This window comes from Callorhinchus milii, unplaced genomic scaffold, assembly GCF_018977255.1.
Source record: "Callorhinchus milii isolate IMCB2004 unplaced genomic scaffold, IMCB_Cmil_1.0 Scaffold2, whole genome shotgun sequence".
NCBI lineage: Eukaryota > Metazoa > Chordata > Chondrichthyes > Chimaeriformes > Callorhinchidae > Callorhinchus > Callorhinchus milii.
The window spans coordinates 3,334,895-3,354,268 of NW_024704743.1; positions in this window are offsets into that span (position 1 = coordinate 3,334,895).

A 19,374-nucleotide genomic window follows, 5' to 3' on the forward strand; every position below is an offset into this window, starting at 1 on the left:
CTGTGTCATGCTGCGTGTCACGCTGTGTGTCACCGTGCCACTCTGCCCCGTGTCACCCCGTAAGGCCCTCCAGTGCTGCTCTCCCGAGCTCAGGACCTCCCGTTAGGAGCCGAAGTGGCTGCTCACAGCCCGGCTGTCAGTAGTGGCTCCGTGTGAATAGTGTACACAGCTTGGGCGCGGCTCGCAGTGCATGTATATTTGCTGAATGTTTATAGTTTTGTAGAAATCTTTGAGGTAGATGATTACCAAGCATCCGATCCAATCAGTGAACGGTTTGTAGAAATTATCGGGGGAGAGAGGGGCGGGTGGGTTGGGTGGGGTGCGGGGGGGGGGGGGGGGGGTGGTGAGAAAAAAGACTTTTATAACTCGGTGTTTGGACTCTACAACAATTTGCTGACCTGTGAAGTAACTCTAGTATCAGTTTTGCTCGCGTTGTGTCAGACAGGAGATGCCAGCATTGGCCACGCAGCTTATCTGGCCATCGCCTGGCTTCAACCAAGGCTGTAACTAGTGAATTTGTACAACCAAAGACGTATATTTTGTGGTCCAGCATTAATAAAGGTTTTACTTTCATTTTACACCGGGCAACTGCGTTCAGTCCATTTGTATTGGGGAGGGAGGGAGGGAGGGAGGGAGGGACGCAGGCATCCAAACCAGCCCTCACACACACACCCACATACGCATCAGCCTCACGCGCGCACACACACACACACACACACACACACATCAGCCTCTCACACACCAGCCACACGCACAAGCCACAAACGCACACAACGCCAGGCATGTCACCGTGGGAGTCAATTGGCTGCCATGTTTCTTGCCACTAAATGCACAGTCACTACACTTTACAGTATGTTCTGTGAAAGCACTTGAGACGTTTCGATGACGTGATAAGGTGCTAAATCAAATGCAAGGCTTATCATATCATTGAAATGTAACATTTTGAGTGGATATTTAAAAAAACACGTTGAATTCAATACAGGATCCGTAAACTGGCTTACATTGAGCTGTGTTTTTTTTTGTGTGGGGTTCTTTCGGTCAGCCCGGTGTCTGACACACACACACAAACCCATCACCGAGCTTAAGGGTATCCAAACCAAACCACCTGCGCGTGGCAATCCCAGAGATTGATCGTTGGAAAGGAATGGGTGGCAAGAGTGGGGAAGAGGAGGGGGGGGGGGGTGGGGGGTTGAATTTTGTTCCCTGATTTTTTTGTGCGAGTGTCTTGAGTGCGTGAGTGTGTCTTGTGTGAGTGTGTGAGTGTATTTTTTTTCTCCCCGTTGGCCTGTGGTCTCATGTCCTGGGCCAACACACAGGTATCTGAACCAAGTGTCCACTGCTGCAAATCGTCTGCCGTGTTTTGCCTACAAAATACACAGTCACCTCACTTTACAGGATAAACTCTTTGAGGCGTTGCCACGTGATCTGGAGTACAGGTCTTTTTATAGCTCCTGTCCACGCCTCAAAGCCATCCCTTAATACGCACCAGGGGTGGGGGGGGGGGGGTGGGGAAATTGCTGAACTTTAGAGAGTATGTGAAACGTCTCAATGCGCCTGACACTTGCCCTGTGGGGGACTGTCTTGTCAGACACTCGGAAATGTCATGTTGGTTTGGGGAAAGCACCATGGCTGCCCTCAGGCACTGCATTGCTATCAGCATTAACATCACATCCCCACCAATGGGGCTGCTTATTCCCCGACCTCCCCTCCCCTCCCCTCTCCCGCACCCCTCTCTACCGTGCTGAGTAATACCGGGCGGCATAAATAACAACAACTTGCATTTATATCGCGCCCTTCACGCGGGGTAGCGTCCAAAGGCGCTTGACTGTGGCGGAGTCTGACCCCGAGTCGGGGGGAAAGGGAGGAAGGAAGGTGACCGTAAACATGATCAACAAGGAAAGTCTTTAGGCCGGATTTGAAGGTGGGGATGGAGGGGGTAAGGAGACAGAACGATAGAGGGAGAGAGTTCCAGAATCCCTTGGGAGGCGGTTGACGCAGGAAGTGTTTATTGCTTCAAACAGAGATTTTTTTTTTAAGGAAATAACATGGGATATAGTACATAGGTCGTTCAAGACGTATGTGCAAGTGATTGGCAGGAAGGCCATCTTCAAAGGGATCAGAAATTAATTTACTACGGTAGACTGGAGCGAACTCTTAATCGGTAAAACCCACGGACACACAGTGGGGAGTATTCAAAGTAGAATTTGGTACAAAACCAGCACATAGCCCTGAAACACAAAAGCTCCAAACGTGTAGTTCAACAACCACGGTCGACATATGAGGTAAGAGGCAGCCTCAAACTGTAAGGAAACACTTCCACTAATGCGAGAATTACTCTTATTATTCTTATTACAAACGAGTGATTTCCAAATAAGGGTAGTGTTTAATTTTTTCATTTAAAAAAAATGGAAGTAATGTCAGAGACGGGGTAAGAAAAATTAGATTTCAGGAGTGAACTGGCTGGATAATAGTTATCTATTTTGTTGGTAGAATATTTTCAAGCGAGCTGGGGTGCTCATGGGGTTATTTGAAATGGTTTATTTTGTAGTGCTACATTTTTATTAGCAATTAAGATTCGGAAGATCATGTCAACTATGATAAGCTCTTTTATCTTGTACTGAACGGCAGAACCAGAGGACAGAGGACCTGAGATCGAAGGGGAGTAAACTTAGAACAAATCTGCGGAAACACTACCCCAGTGAGCGAGTAGTAAATGTATGGAACAGATGGTGGAAATAAAAAGTGTTGTTTGTTTCAAGAACAAATTAGACGGGTTTCTGTTATGAAATAACATCTCGGGGTACAATATACAGTTTGGGACACCACATGTCAAGCGACTGCCAGGATGTTGGAGGGCGAACCATATAGCCTGTGAAGGGAGCAAAATAAATGCAAGTTTGTGTTGATATTGTTGTAGATGGACCTTGGTCTTCTTTCGCCCCAGCAAATCCTTATGTTCGTAAGAAAAAGTGGAAATCCACTGGATTGGGAGACTTATAAAAAAGCAACTAGGAGATCCAAAGATAGTTATAAGAGGTGCAACAGGGGAATATGAGAAAAAAGTTGCAAGGACTACCAAGGACAACAGTAAAGGTTTTTATAAATATATTAAGAGAAATAAAGTGGTAAAGGGAAATGTGGGCCCAATAAAGGCCGATGTAGGTGAGACTATTTGACTATATATAATGGACTATGTATAATGGACAAAAAGGAAATGGCAGACTTGTTGAATGAATACTTTGCTTCACAGTATATAGTCGCCGAAGTCATATATCTTCAAATGACCCATTCAAGAGTTTGTTTTCCATGTAAGGTTGACGTCACGTACTGTGCATAAGTCATATTAAATGTATCGTCCCAACTGTGAGCTTTACTGCATAATAATAATAATCCTTGTCTTATCACATCATTGTGACGTCTCAAAGCGCTTCACAGAATAATAATAATAATAATAATAATCCTTGCATTTGATATAGCGCTTTTCACGTCGGGAGGACGTCCCAAAGCGCTTCACAGAATATACTGTAAAGTGAATTGACTGTCTATTTTGTGGACGAAACGAGGCAGCCGATTGCACACAGTCTCACAAACTGTCATGGATTGAGTGACCAAATCATTTGTTTTATTTATTTATTTTGAAGGGATTTCTACCCCCTGAAAAGCGATCTGCCAATCGAGTAACAACTGGGTTCCTACTTCGCCCTGCCCGGGAATCAAACCCAGGTCATCTTGCTTGCGAGGCGAGTGCTTTAACTGATACGCTACAGGACTCCACAGATAGATTTGGTCGCTCAATCCATGGTTGTTTGCGGGATGTTGCCGTGCGCAAATTGGCTGCCGCGGTTTGCCAACAAAATACACAGTCACCTCACTTTACAGGAAAGCTTTACAGGAGACTTTGCCACGTGAGCTGGAATGCAGGGCGTGTTATAGCTCCTGTCCACGCCTCAAAGCCATCCCTTAATACGCACCAGGGGTGGGGGGGGGGGGGGGGGGGTGGGGAAATTGCTGAACTTTAGAGAGTATGTGAAACGTCTCAATGCGCCTGACACTTGCCCTGTGGGGACTGTCTTGTCAGACACTCGGAAATGTCATGTTGGTTTGGGGAAAGCACCATGGCTGCCCTCAGGCACTGCATTGCTATCAGCATTAACATCACATCCCCACCAACGGGGCTGCTTATTCCCCGACCTCCCCTCCCCTCCCCTCTCCCGCACCCCTCTCTACCGTGCTGAGTAATACCGGGCGGCATAAATAGCAACAACTTGCATTTATATCGCGCCCTTCACGCGGGGTAGCGTCCAGAGGCGCTTGACAGTGGCGGGATTTAACCCTGAGCCGGGAGGAAAGGGAGGGAGGGAGTTGACCATAAACCCGGTCAACAAGGAAGGTTGTTAGGTCGGATTTGAAGGTGGGGACGGAGGGGGCAAGGCGGAGAGATTGAGGGAGAGAGTTCCAGCGTTTTGGGGAGTAGCGGTTGAAAATGCGGCCGCCGATCCTGGAGTGGAGAGGACGAGGGACAAACAGGAGGCCGGGGCCAGCCGAGAGGAGGCAGAGGGTGGTAGAGTGGGTGGTAAGCAGATTGGAGAGGTAGCGAGGTGCCAGGGCCTGAAGGGATTTGAAAATAAGTGAAAGGATCTTGAATTCGAAGGCGCGGACAAGGGTTTTGTCTGCTTCGGTCGTGAGTACGGACAGAAGCGGGCAATGTGGCGGAGGTGGAAAACAGTGGCCCTGGTCAGTGAATGGATGTGGGGTAGAAAGGAAAGCTGTGAATCGAACCTGACGGCAAAGTTGCGCACGAGTTCGGTGAGTCTGAAGGAGAGCCCGAGGATGTTGAGGAGTTCAGGACCATAGCTGACAGGACCATAGCAGTCTGGGAGTCGCAGCTGGAGGAGAAGTAGATTTCGAAGTTGAGCCTTGGGGTAACCCCTGGGTCAAGGGCGAGAGGAAAAACCATTTGCCGAGATGTAATGTCGGCAGTTTGTTAAGTACTGCTCGAACCATGCGAGTGCGGTCCCACCAAGGGTGGATGAGGGAATAGAGGTGGTGGAGGAGGATGGCTTGGTCGACTCTGTCGAACGAGGCAGAGAGGTCCAGGAGAATGAGGAGGCAGAGGGAGTCCTGGTCACAGAGAGGGAGGACGTTATTCTTTTACTTTGACGAGCGCTTTCTCTGTGCTCTGGGCGGAAACCAGACTGGAGAGGTCCGAGTAGGGAGTGGAGGCGAGATGTGTGAGCGAATTTTATTTGCAATCACGTGTTCCAAAACTTGGCATCCCAGGCCAGCCTCAGCCCCCAACCCCAACCATCAGCCTCAGCCCCCAACCCCAACCATCAGCCTCAGCCCCCAACCCCAACCATCAGCCTCAGCCCCCAACCCCAACCATCAGCCTCAGCCCCCAACCCCAACCATCAGCCTCAGCCCCCAACCCCAACCATCAGCCTCAGCCCCCAACCCCAACCATCAGCCTCAGCCCCCAACCCCAACCATCAGCCTCAGCCCCCAACCCCAACCATCAGCCTCAGCCCCCAACCCCAACCATCAGCCTCAGCCCCCAACCCCAACCATCAGCCTCAGCCCCCAACCCCAACCATCAGCCTCAGCCCCCAACCCCAACCATCAGCCTCAGCCCCCAACCCCAACCATCAGCCTCAGCCCCCAACCATCAGCCTCAGCCCCCAACCCCAACCATCAGCCTCAGCTCCCAACCCCAACCATCAGCCTCAGCCCCAACCCCAACCATCAGCCTCAGCCCCCAACCCCAACCATCAGCCTCAGCTCCCAACCATCAGCTTCAGCCCCCACCCATCAGCCTCAGCCCCAACCATCAATCTCAGCCCCCAACCCCAACCATCAGCCTCAGCTCCCCACCCCAACCATCAGCCTCAGCCCCCAACCATCAGCCTCAGCCCCCAACTCCAACCATCAGCCTCAGCTCCCAATCATCAGTCTCAGCCCCCAACCATCAGCCTCAGCCCCCAACCATCAATCTCAGCCCCCAACCCCAACCCTAGTCCCAACCCCCAGCCCCAAGCCTCAGCCGAAACCCCAACCCAGCCTCAGCCTGAACCCCAGCTCAAACCCCAACACAACCCCAACCACAGCCACAACCCCCAACTCAATCCTAATCCCAGCACCAACTGGAACCCAATCCAGCCCTAACCTGCCGCCCCAACTCTCGGCTCCAACCCCAGCCACCCCCCCGCACAGACAGTCAGGAGCTAATGTTGATTGTGTGACCTTTAAGGAGAGCAGAAAGGTATAATTGATTATTATCAGAATGGAATGAAAAATATTTTGCTAAACCTGACGTCACCAGGAGGAGCCTAATCCCCCTGCGGTTCTGGGCTATTTTTCTCTCCCTCCATAAATAGTGTCGAGGACAGGACAGGGACCAGAGGGGAACAATCAACAAGCGTTGAAGAGATCAGCAATGTACCTGTACACGGGTCAGTACTGCTAATCCCTGTTACCGTAGCTGTGCCTGTTATTCCTCTGGGACAATAATAATGATACTAATAATCCTTGCTTATCACTTCAGAATTTACTGTAACGTGTAGTGACTGTATGTTGTGCCGGTGAATTATGAGGGGGTTTTGATAGAGTAGATTGGGAGAAACTGCTTCCACTGATGGGGGGGCGGGGGTGGTGGGTGGGTAACCAGAGGACACAGATTTAAGATAATTGGCGAAAGAACCGGAGGGGAGACGAGGAGAATTTTTTTTTACACACAGAGAGTTATTACGGTCTGGAATGCACTGCCTGAAAGGGTCGGTGGAAACCGATTCAATAACATCTTTCAAAAGGGAATTGGATAGATACTTGAAAAGGAAATATTTGCAAGGACATGGGGAAAGAACGGGGGAGTGGGACTGATTGGGCAGCTCTTCCAAATAGCTGGCACCGAATGGCCTCCTTCTCTGCTGTAATATTCTATGATTTATGATTCTCCGAATGCGGCGGACAATTTGGACACAGAGAAAACCTGTAACAGCCGCATTGTGTATGGACACCACCGTGACTCTGCACTAACTGTACTTGTTATTTGTTTCAGCCACAGTAATCTTCCTGCTCCTCGGGCAACTGGGTAAGTGACTCCAAACTCCCTTATGATCTGTGCCACTCCGGTCTGATCCCATTCCCTGCTCCCTCCCCATCGTGTCTGTGCTGGTGCTCACTCCCCCACTGGAGCTCTCTACTCGAATCCCATTGTCTGCTGGGTGGGGCAGTGCAGAGGGAGCTTTACTCTGTCTCTAACCCGTGCTGTCACTAACCTGGGAGCGTGGCTGAGCTGGGAATGTGGCGGGACAGTGTGGCTGAGCTGGGAGCGTGGCGGGACAGTGTGGCTGAGCTGGGAGCGTGGCGGGACAGTGTGGCTGAGCTGGGAGCGTGGCGGGACAGTGTGGCTGAGCTGGGAGCTTGGCGGGACAGTGTGGCTGAGCTGGAAGAGTGGCGGGACAGTGTGGCTGAGCTGGGAGCGTGGCGGGACAGTGTGGCTGAGCTGGGACTGTGGCGGGACAGTGTGGCTGAGCTGGGAGCGTGGCGGGACAGTGTGGCTGAGCTGGGAGCGTGGCGGGACAGTGTGGCTGAGCTGGGAGCGTGGCGGGACAGTGTGGCTGAGCTGGGAGCGTGGCGGGACAGTGTGGCTGAGCTGGGAGCGTGGCGGGACAGTGTGGCTGAGCTGGGAGCGTGGCGGGACAGTGTGGCTGAGCTGGGAGCGTGGCGGGACAGTGTGGCTGAGCTGGGAGGTGGCGGGACAGTGTGGCTGAGCTGGGAGCGTGGCGGGACAGTGTGGCTGAGCTGGGAGCGTGGCGGGACAGTGTGGCTGAGCTGGGAGCGTGGCGGGGCAGTGTGGCTGAGCTGGGAGGTGGCGGGACAGTGTGGCTGAGCTGGGAGCGTGGCGGGACAGTGTGGCTGAGCTGGGAGCGTGGCGGGACAGTGTGGCTGAGCTGGGAGCGTGGCGGGACAGTGTGGCTGAGCTGGGAGCGTGGCGGGACAGTGTGGCTGAGCTGGGGCGTGGCGGGACAGTGTGGCTGAGCTGGGAGCGTGGCGGGACAGTGTGGCTGAGCTGGGAGCGTGGCGGGACAGTGTGGCTGAGCTGGGCGCGTGGCGGGACAGTGTGGCTGAGCTGGGAGCGTGGCGGGACAGTATTGGGGACTGACTGTGACTCTGGTTTGTGTGTAGGTTGGACCCTGGGGACCTCCCAAGACAACCATGAGGAGCAGCTGGAGTCACGGCTAATGAAGAAGGGTAAGCGGGGAGCGCTGGGTGCCATGGAGTCCCTCATGCTATTTGACCAGACATGTCCACTGACAGCTCAAAGCCCTCATTGCTCTCAGTTGTAATAACAATGATAATCCTCGCATTTGATACAGCGCCGTATCACGTCTTCTGGATGGTCGCAAAGCGCTTCACGGAATATAATGTAAAGTGAATTGACTGTGTGTGTGTGGGCGAAACACGGCAGTCAATCGCGCACAGCAGAATCCCGCACACAGTCGTGGATTGAGTGACCAAATTTATTGTGTGGAGTAAGGAAACTTGCCGTGTGGAGTAAGGAAACTTGCCCAATGTTTCGCCCTGCCCGGGAATCAAGCCCAGGACAGGATGTGGGGTACGAAGGTTAGCTGGGGATCGAACCTGATGCCTAAACTCAGTGATTAGCCCACTTGCCTCCCAATCGAGAGGACCCAGGTTCGATTCCAAGGCAGGGTGAAACCTTAGGGACGTTTTCATACTTGACAGGTCTCTGTTTACCTAGCAGTAAGTAGGAACCCGGGTGTTAGTCGATTGTTGGATCGCTTAGGGGTAATAACCCCTCCAAAATAAAGAAAAAATAAATTTGGTCACTCAATCCACGACTGTTTGTGGGGACGCCGCTGTGCGCAATTGGCTGCTATGTTTCGCCCACAAAATATACACTTTACAGTATATCCTGTGAAGCGCTTCGAGACATCTCGATGACGTGATAAGGCACTATATCAACTGCACACATTCGGTATCACAATTGATGAGCAAGTCCCTTTGGCCTCCTGAGGCTGTGAGTCCCACCCTCTCCTTGCCCTGCGTGGGAGGATATCTTCCCTCATCCCTCATAATAAGGATTATTATTATTATTATTGCTATCATCACTGAGGGTCAGGTTTTTTTTCCAGTGTCTGGTGTGGTTGCGGGAGGCAAGTGAGCTCAGTGACTGCTGTATTGAGATAGCTCGGAGCCTGGCTCAGCCCCTCGTGCCCTTGGCTCGGGATCAGAAGGTAGTGAGTTTGATCTGACAATCCAGCCCAGAGACAGGCGATGGAGCCGGTGTTGTGTGGAAGTGTTGAAGCCGAGGCCTGTCTTGCTGTCGTTTGAAAGGAACGTGTATTGTAGAGTGTTTTACGGGGAGACAGATGACTCTGAGCGTCAGTCAGAGAGAGCGCGTGCAGAGTTGTGGTGCAGGGACATTCGAGGTGGGATGAGGGAAGATATCCTCCCACGCAGGGCAAGGAGAGGGTGGGACTCACAGCCTCAGGAGGCCAAAGGGACTTGCTCATCAATTGTGATACTGAATGTGTGCACGTGTCAGTGTGTGTCACTGAGTGTCGGTACGTGTGTGAGTGTGCGCGAGCGAGTGCGTCAGTGAGTGTGTGTGTGTCACTGAGTGTGATTGACTGAGTGAGTGAGTGTGTCACTGAGTGTGTCATGCGAGTGTGTCAATCAGTCCGAGTGAGCGCGCGTGAGCGATTATCAAAGTGAGTGTGTCGCCGAGGGCATCAGGTGAGCGTGTCAACGAACACGTCTGAGTGTGTGTGTGTGTGGGGTTGCGTGTGTGTCGGGCAGTGTGTTACTGACGCGGTGCTTCTCTTCCCAGATCTCTTGAGGTCGATGAGGCGAGCGTTGGTGCGGAAGAGGCGAGCGGATGCCATAACCCGTAATATTGAGTCGTTTTATTCGTATGAATGAGCAACATTGAGTAATGATTTGTTTTGAGACGTATTGAGTAATATAGAGTAATAGAGAGCAGCATTGACCGAGAACAATAATAATAATCCTTCGAGACGTCTCAAAGCGCTTCACAGGATATACACTGTGTATTGGCCGTATATTTTGTGGGCAAAACGCGGCAGCCAATTGCGCACAGCAACGTCCCCACAAACAGCCGTGGATTGAGTGACCAAATTATTATTATTAATTGATAATAGTAATTATTAACATAGCCTGGCTCTTGGCTCAAAGTTGCTCTTAGAGGAAGGTTAACATCAGTAGCACAATTTGGCCTTGTGTTGTGCAGCTCAAGCCATTAATTTCGAGATCCTCTCGCTCGTCTTCAAAATCCCTTCACGCCCTGACACCTCGCTACCTTTTTCACCGGCTTTCTCCCCACTGCACCACCTGCTGCTTCCGCTTGACTGGCTCTGGCCTCCTGCTTGTCCATCGTCCCCTCCGCTCCACCGTCGGCGGTTTCTCTTTCAGCCACTACGCTCCAAAGCTTTGGAACTCTCTCCTTCAATCCCTCCGCCTCGCCCCCTCCTTCCGCTCTTTTAGATCACAACTGAAGACCTTCCTTCTTCGCCCGTGCTTACGGTCACCTCCCGCCTCTCCCTGGTTCGGCATCAGGCTCCGCCACTGCCAAGCGCTCCGAGACCCTGGCGCACGGGAAGGGCGCTGTGTAAGTGCAGGTTGTTGTTGAGTTGGGTAAGTGCAGGTTGATGCTACGCCCACTGTTGATGCACTTCTCCTTTCCCAGAATCCTGGAAACTCACCAAGGACCTGTGGGCCACCACAAAGAACCAAGGTAAAGCCTGGGCCTTTTCGCTATTTCTTAATGGAATTGCTTCATAAGGAATTTACTTCTGGTGAAATTCCCACAGCATTCCTTACCAGCAATCGCGTTGCCGTGATCCTCTGGAAGTTAATGGTATCGGTGCTGTTCCTGCCCAGAGTATATGTTATGGGGTGTCTGTTCCTCCGGATCGCACTGACGTGCCCACTATTGTAGGGATATGTTCCTTATAACAGGGAACCACTACACTACGGGGCTCATGGAGTCCTGTAGCTTAGTGTTTAGCACGCTCGCCTCGTAAGTGAGAGGACCAGGCAATATAGAGGAGAGGCAATATACAATAAATTGTACAGTTTTAAAGGGGATTCAGAAGCAGAGAGACCTGGGGGTTCACATAATCAAGTCTTTCAAGGTGATAGAGTTGCTAAAAGAAAAGCATATGGGATCGTTGGCTTTATAAATAGAGGTATAGAGTGCAAAAGCAAGGAAGTTTAGCTATCCTTTTATAAGTCACCGGTTAGGCCTGTTCCTGCCCAGAGTTATGTTATGGGGATGTCCGTTCCTCCCTATCGCACTTACGTACCCACTATTGTATCCGTTACTGTGAAGCGCTATGAGACACCGTCCGGCGTGGAGGGCGCTATATAAATCCAAGTTGTTGTTGTTGATATGTTCCTGAAGACCATCCACTTAGACTGTGCTTATGGCCACCTCCCCCCTCTCCCCGGCTTGGCCACTGCCAAGACGCTCCGAGACCCAGCCCCGTGTGAAGGGCTCTGTGTAAGTGCAGATGGTCGTTGTTGTTGAGTTGGGTAAGTGCAGGTCGATGCTGTGCCCACTGTTGATGCTCTTGTCCTTACCCAGAAACCTGGACACCCACCAAGGAACTGTGGACCACCACAAAGCCTCAAGGTAAAGGATACAGGCTGCTCATGTCAGTCTGGGACTGTCTGCTATATCTCAAAGAAATGCTTCACAAGGAATCGACTTCCGGTGAAATTCCCACAGAATTCCATACCAGCAATCCTGTTGCTGCAATCCCTCTGGAAGTCAATGGTGTCGGTGCTGTTCCTGGCCATGGTAATGTTGTCGGGAGGCCGTTCCTCCCTATCACACTGATGTGCCCACTATTGTAGGGATATGTTACTTATAACAGGGAACCACTACGCTATTGGGCTCATGGAGACCTGTAGCTTAGGGGTTAGCGAGCTTGCCTCGCAATGCCCCTGGGTGGGGCAGAACATTAAGTTTACTTCCTTACTCCACAAACCACTGTTCACCCAGAGTCGGTACGCGGTTGTTAGTCGATTGGCGGATCACTTTCCGGGCGTAATACTGCCTCCAAAAATATAAAAAGTGTAATCAAGCAATCAATCCACCACTGTTTGTGGAGCAGTGCTGCGTACAATTGGCTTGTCGCATTGTGCCCACAAAATATACAATTATCATACGTTACAATATAGTCTGTGGAGCGCTTTAGTTCATCTCAGTGATATGATAAGGCGCTATATCGAATGGAAGGATTATCACTATTATTAACAACCAACACAATACCTTGGTCGAGCTCTTGCTCAAAGTCACTCGGAGAAAAGTTAAAATCAGTGAAACAATTTGGCCTTGTGTTGTGCAGCTCAAGCCATTGATTTCAAGGTCGTCCCACTCGTCTTCAAGTCACTTCATGCCCTGGCACCTCCCCCCTACCGTTCTGACGTGCTTTGTGCCGACCCCACCACCGCTGCACCTTCTAATCTGGCTTTGGGCTCCCGCTTGTCCCTCGTCCTCTTCGCTCAACCTTTGGTGATCTAAATTACACCACTATGCTCCAAAGCTTGCGTACTATTTCCCTCAATGCCTCTGCCTCGACTCCTCCTCTCTTTTAGATCATGAATGAAGACCTTCCTGTTCGCCCGTGCTCACGGTCACCTACCCCCTGCCCCAGCTCGGCATCAGGCTCAGTCACTGTCAAGAGCTCCGACTTGCTGCCCCACGTGATGGGCACTGTGTAACTGCAGGTTGTTGTGGTTGAGTTGGCTAAGTGCAGGATGATGCTGTGCCCACTGTTGATGCTCTTGTTCTTTCCCAGGGCAATGGATACCCACCAAGGAGCCATGGACCACCACAAAGCGCCAAGGTAATGGAGACAGCCTGCTCTTGTCAATCTGGGCCTTTCTTCTATTTCTCAATGGAATTGCTTCATAAGGAATCGACTTCCGGTGAAATCCCCACACCATTCCTTGCCAGCAATCCCGTTCGAGGGGCTTAATCCTATTCTCCTGTTTCTCTGTTTTATTCTGTGAAGTGCTTTGAGACATCTCAATGATGTGATAAGGAGCTATATTGAATGTAATGATTATTACTATTAATAACGATTCCATCAGGACAACTGCAAAGTGAAGGAGCCGCCAACCAACTCAACACCTTGGTCTGGCTCAGGTCTCCTACTTGTCCTTTGTTCCCTGCACTGCACAAGCGATGGCTGCGCTTCCAACACTACTCTCCGAAGCTTTGGAAATTTCTCCCTCAATCCCTCTGCATCATCCTCACTTCTAGATCTTCCAGGGCACGGCTGATGACAGCACAGACAGCCTGGCTCATCAGCAGGACCTGGAAGGGCAGACCAGTCACTCAGAGCAGGGATTCATCCCACTCATGTCTTGTTAACCCTGCAAGCCAAAGCCCTGACGGTTAGGGTGGTCCTTGCTGGACAAGCAGTGGGAAAGCTTGCCGGACAGCAACATCAATTGCAAACTATGCAGTTTTAGATGGTTAGACTTCAGCAGTTTCCCCTGATGCAGACTATGGGTTCCCCAAGCCTTGTCTTTTGCCAAACTGCACCTAATAGTTTCTGGAATTACGTAAGCACTATGTGTCCCTCCAGGGAGAGAATGCGCATTCCATTCCAACAATCTATCGCTGGGATTTCCATGTGTAGGTGGGATGCATGGAATTCCCAGTTTGGTTTGGATACTCTTAAACACGATGATGGGTATCCATATGTGTCAGACACTCGGCTGACACCGCCCCAGAAAAATCTTTCAGATCACAACTGAAGACCATCCACTTTGATTGTTTTGTTGGTCTCCTCCCCCCTCTCCCACGACTCGGCCATTGCCAAGCGCTCTGAGACGATGCCCCATGCGAAGGGCACTGGGCAAGTGCAGGTTGTTGTTGTGGTTGAGTTGGGTAAGTGCAGGTTGATGCTGTGCCCACTGTTGATGTTCTTGTCCTTTCCCAGAAACCTGGAAACCCATCAAGGACCCGTGGGCCATCACAAAGCGCCAAGGTAATGGAGATAGCCTGCTCTTGTCAGCCTGGGCCTTTCTTCTATTTCTCAATGGAATTGCTTCACAAGGAATAGACTTCTGGCGAAATTCCCATACCATTCCTTACCAGCAATCCCGTTCGAGGGGCTCAATGCTATTCCCCCATTTCTCTGTTTTATTCTGTGAAGTGTTTTGAGACATCTCAATGATGTGATAAGGAGCTATATTGAATGCAATGATTATTACTATTAATAACGATAGTTCCATCAGGACAACTGCACAGTGAAGGAGCTCTCCAACCAACTCAACAGCTCAGTCTGGCTATTGCTTGAAAATTTCTATGGGATGAAGGTTAACATCAGTGACACAACTTGAACTTGTGTTGTGCAGCTGAAGTCATCGATTTCAATGTTCTATTTCTCGTCTTCAAACCTTTCACGTATCGGCACCTCCCTATCTTTCTACCCACTCCTCCACTCGCTGCCTCTATTCAGTTAGCTCAGGGCTCCTGCTTGTCCTTTGTTCCCTCCACTGACAAGCGATGGCTGCGCATTCAATACGACTCTCCGAAGCTTTGGAAATTACTCCCTCTGCATCGTCCCCTCCTTCCTCACTTTTAGATCTTCCAGGGCACTGCTGATGGCAGCACAGACAGCCTGGCTCATCGGCAAGACCTGGAAGGGCAGACCAGTCACTCGGGACTCATCCCATTCATGTCTTGTTAACCCTGCAAGCCAAAGCCCTGACAGTTAGGGTAGTCCTTGCTGGACAAGCAGTGGGAAAGCTTGCCGGACAGCAACATCAATTGCAAACTATGCAGTTTTAGATGGTTAGACATCAGCAGTTTCCCCTGATGCAGACTATGGGTTCCCCAAGCCTTGTCTTTTGCCAAACTGCACCTAATAGTTTCTGGAATTACGTAAGCACTATGTGTCCCTCCAGGGAGAGAATGCGCATTCCATTCCAACAATCTATCGCTGGGATTTCCATGTGTAGTTGGGATGCATGGAATTCCCAGTTTGGTTTGGATACTCTTAAACACGATGATGGGTATCCATATGTGTCAGACACTCGGCTGACACCGCCCCAGAAAAATCTTTCAGATCACAACTGAAGACCATCCACTTTGATTGTTTTGTTGGTCTCCTCCCCCTCTCCCACGGCTCGGCCATTGCCAAGCGCTCTGAGACGATGCCCCATGCGAAGGGCACTGGGCAAGTGCAGGTTGTTGTTGTGGTTGAGTTGGGTAAGTGCAGGTTGATGCTGTGCCCACTGTTGATGTTCTTGTGCTTTCCCAGAAACCTGGAAACCCATCAAGGACCCGTGGGCCATCACAAAGCGCCAAGGTAATGGATACAGCCTGCTCTTGTCAATCTGGGCCTTTCTTCTATTTCTCAATGGAATTGCTTCACAAGGAATCGACTTCCGGCGAAATTCCCATACCATTCCTTACCAGCAATCCCGTTCGAGGGCCTCAATGCTATTCCCCCATTTCTCTGTTTTATTCTGTGAAGTGCTTTGAGACATCTCAATAATGTGATAAGGAGCTATATTGAATGCAATGATTATTACTATTAATAACGATAGTTCCATCAGGACAACTGCACAGTGAAGGAGCTCTCCAACCAACTCAACAGCTCAGTCTGGCTATTGCTTGAAAATTTCTATGGGATGAAAGTTAACATCAGTGACACAACTTAAACTTGTGTTGTGCAGCTGAAGTCATCGATTTCAATGTTCTATTTCTCGTCTTCAAACCTTTCACGTATCGGCACCTCCCTATCTTTCTACCCACTCCTCCACTCGCTGCCTCTATTCAGTTGGCTCAGGGCTCCTGCTTGACCTTTGTTCCCTCCACTGACAAGCGATGGCTGCGCATTCAATACGACTCTCCGAAGCTTTGGAAATTACTCCCTCTGCATCGTCCCCTCCTTCCTCACTTTTAGATCTTCCAGGGCACTGCTGATGGCAGCACAGACAGCCTGGCTCATCGGCAAGACCTAGAAGGGCAGACCAGTCACTTGGGACTCATCCCATTCATGTCTTGTTAACCCTGCAAGCCAAAGCTCTGACAGTTAGGGTAGTCCTTGCTGGACAAGCAGTGGGAAAGCTTGCCGGACAGCAACATCAATTGCAAACTATGCAATTTTAGATGGTTAGACATCAGCAGTTTCCCCTGATGCAGACTATGGGTTCCCCAAGCCTTGTCTTTTGCCAAACTGCACCTAATAGTTTCTGGAATTACGTAAGCACTATGTGTCCCTCCAGGGAGAGAATGCGCATTCCATTCCAACAATCTATCGCTGGGATTTCCATGTGTAGGTGGGATGCATGGAATTCCCAGTTTGGTTTGGATACTCTTAAACACGATGATGGGTATCCATATGTGTCAGACACTCGGCTGACACCGCACCAGAAAAATCTTTCAGATCACAACTGAAGACCATCCACTTTGATTGTTTTGTTGGTCTCCTCCCCCCTCTCCCACGGCTCGGCCATTGCCAAGCGCTCTGAGACGATGCCCCATGCGAAGGGCACTGGGCAAGTGCAGGTTGTTGTTGTGGTTGAGTTGGGTAAGTGCAGGTTGATGCTGTGCCCACTGTTAATGTTCTTGTCCTTTCCCAGAAACCTGGAAACCCATCAAGGACCCGTGGGCCATCACAAAGCGCCAAGGTAATGGAGACAGCCTGCTCTTGTCAATCTGGGCCTTTCTTCTATTTCTCAATGGAATTGCTTCGTAAGGAATCGACCTCTGGTGAAATTCCACTCCATTGCTTACCAGCAATGCCGTTCGAGAGGCTCAATTATATGCTCCTGTTTCTCTGTGAAGTGCTTTAAGACATGTCAATGATGTGATAAGGAGCTATATTGAATGTAAGGATTATTAGTATCAATTACGATAGTTCCATCAGGACATCTACACAGTGAAGGAGCCGCCAACCATCTCAACACCTGGGTCTGGCTATTGCTTGAAAGTTTCTATGGGATGAAGGTTAACATCAGTGACACAACGTGAACTTGTGTTGTGTAGCTCACGTCATCGATTTCAAGGTTCTATTTCTTGTCTTCAAACTTTTCACGTATCGGCACCTCCCTATCTTTCTAACCTGCTTTCTACCAACTCCTCCACTCGCTGCCTCTATTCAGTTGGCTCAGGGCTCCTATTTGTCCTTTGTTCCCTCCACTCCACAAGCGATGGCTGCGCTTTCAATACTACTCTCCGAAATTTTGGAAATTACTCCCTCTGCATCGTCCACACCTTCCTCACTTTTTGATCTTCCAGGGCACTGCTGACGACAGCACAGACAGCCTGGCTCATCAGCAGGACCTGGAAGGGCAGACCAGTCACTCGGGGCAGTGATTCATCATACTCATGTCTTGTTAACCCTGCAAGCCAAAGCCCTGATAGTTAGGGTGGTCCTTGCTGGAGAAGCAGTGGGAAAGCTTGCCGGACAGCAACATCAATTGCAAACTATGTGGTTTTAGATGGTTAGGCTTGAGCAGTTACCCCTAATGCAGACTCTGGGATCCCCAAGCCTTGGCTCTTGCCAGCCTACGCCTAATAGTTTCTGGAATTACGTAAGCACGATGTGTCCCTCCAGGGAGAGATTGCGCATTCCATTCCAACAATCTATCGCTGGGATTTCCATGTGTAGGTGGGATGCATGGAATTCTCAGTTTGGTTTGGATACTTTTAAACACGATGATGGGTATCCGTATGTGTCAGAGACACTCGGCTGACACCGCCCCAGAAAAATCTTTCAGATCACAACTGAAGACCATCCACTTTGACTGTTTGCTCGGTCTCCTCCCCCTCTCCCACGGCTCGGCCATTGCCAAGTGCTCTGAAACGCTGCGCCATGTGAAGGGCACTGGGCAAGTGCAGGTAGTTGTTGTGGTTGAGTTGGGTAAGCGCAGGTTGATGCTGTGGCCACTGTTGATGTTCTTCTCCTTTCCCAGAAACATGGAGACCCACCAAGGACCCATGGACCACCACCAGGCGCCAAGGTAATGGAGACAGCCTGCTCTTGTCAATCTGGGCCTTTCTTGTATTTCTCAATGGAATTGCTTCGTAAGGAATCGACTTCTGGTGAAATTCCACTCCATTCCTTTCCAGCAATCCCGTTCGAGGGGCTCAATGCTATTCCCCCATTTCTCTGTTTTATTCTGTGAAGTGCTTTGAGACATCTCAATGATGTGATAAGGAGCTATATTGAATGCAATGATTATTACTATTAATAACGATAGTTCCATCAGGACAACTGCACAGTGAAGGAGCTCTCCAACCAACTCAACAGCTCAGTCTGGCTATTGCTTGAAAATTTCTATGGGATGAAGGTTAACATCAGTGACACAACTTAAACTTGTGTTGTGCAGCTGAAGTCATCGATTTCAATGTTCTATTTCTCGTCTTCAAACCTTTCACGTATCGGCACCTCCCTATCTTTCTACCCACTCCTCCACTCGCTGCCTCTATTCAGTTGGCTCAGGGCTCCTATTTGTCCTTTGTTCCCTCCACTGACAAGCGATGGCTGCGCATTCAATACGACTCTCCGAAGCTTTGGAAATTACTCCCTCTGCATCGTCCCCTCCTTCCTCACTTTTAGATCTTCCAGGGCACTGCTGATGGCAGCACAGACAGCCTGGCTCATCGGCAAGACCTGGAAGGGCAGACCAGTCACTCGGGACTCATCCCATTCATGTCTTGTTAACCCTGCAAGCCAAAGCCCTGACAGTTAGGGTAGTCCTTGCTGGACAAGCAGTGGGAAAGCTTGCCGGAGAGCAACATCAATTGCAAACTATGCAGTTTTAGATGGTTAGACATCAGCAGTTTCCCCTGATGCAGACTATGGGTTCCCCAAGCCTTGTCTTTTGCCAAACTGCACCTAATAGTTTCTGGAATTACGTAAGCACTATGTGTCCCTCCAGGGAGAGAATGCGCATTCCATTCCAACAATCTATCGCTGGGATTTCCATGTGTAGGTGGGATGCATGGAATTCCCAGTTTGGTTTGGATACTCTTAAACACGATGATGGGTATCCATATGTGTCAGACACTCGGCTGACACCGCCCCAGAAAAATCTTTCAGATCACAACTGAAGACCATCCACTTTGATTGTTTTGTTGGTCTCCTCCCCCCTCTCCCACGGCTCGGCCATTGCCAAGCGCTCTGAGACGATGCCCCATGCGAAGGGCGCTGGGCAAGTGCAGGTTGTTGTTGTGGTTGAGTTGGGTAAGTGCAGGTTGATGCTGTGCCCACTGTTGATGTTCTTGTCCTTTCCCAGAAACCTGGAAACCCATCAAGGACCCGTGGGCCATCACAAAGCGCCAAGGTAATGGAGACA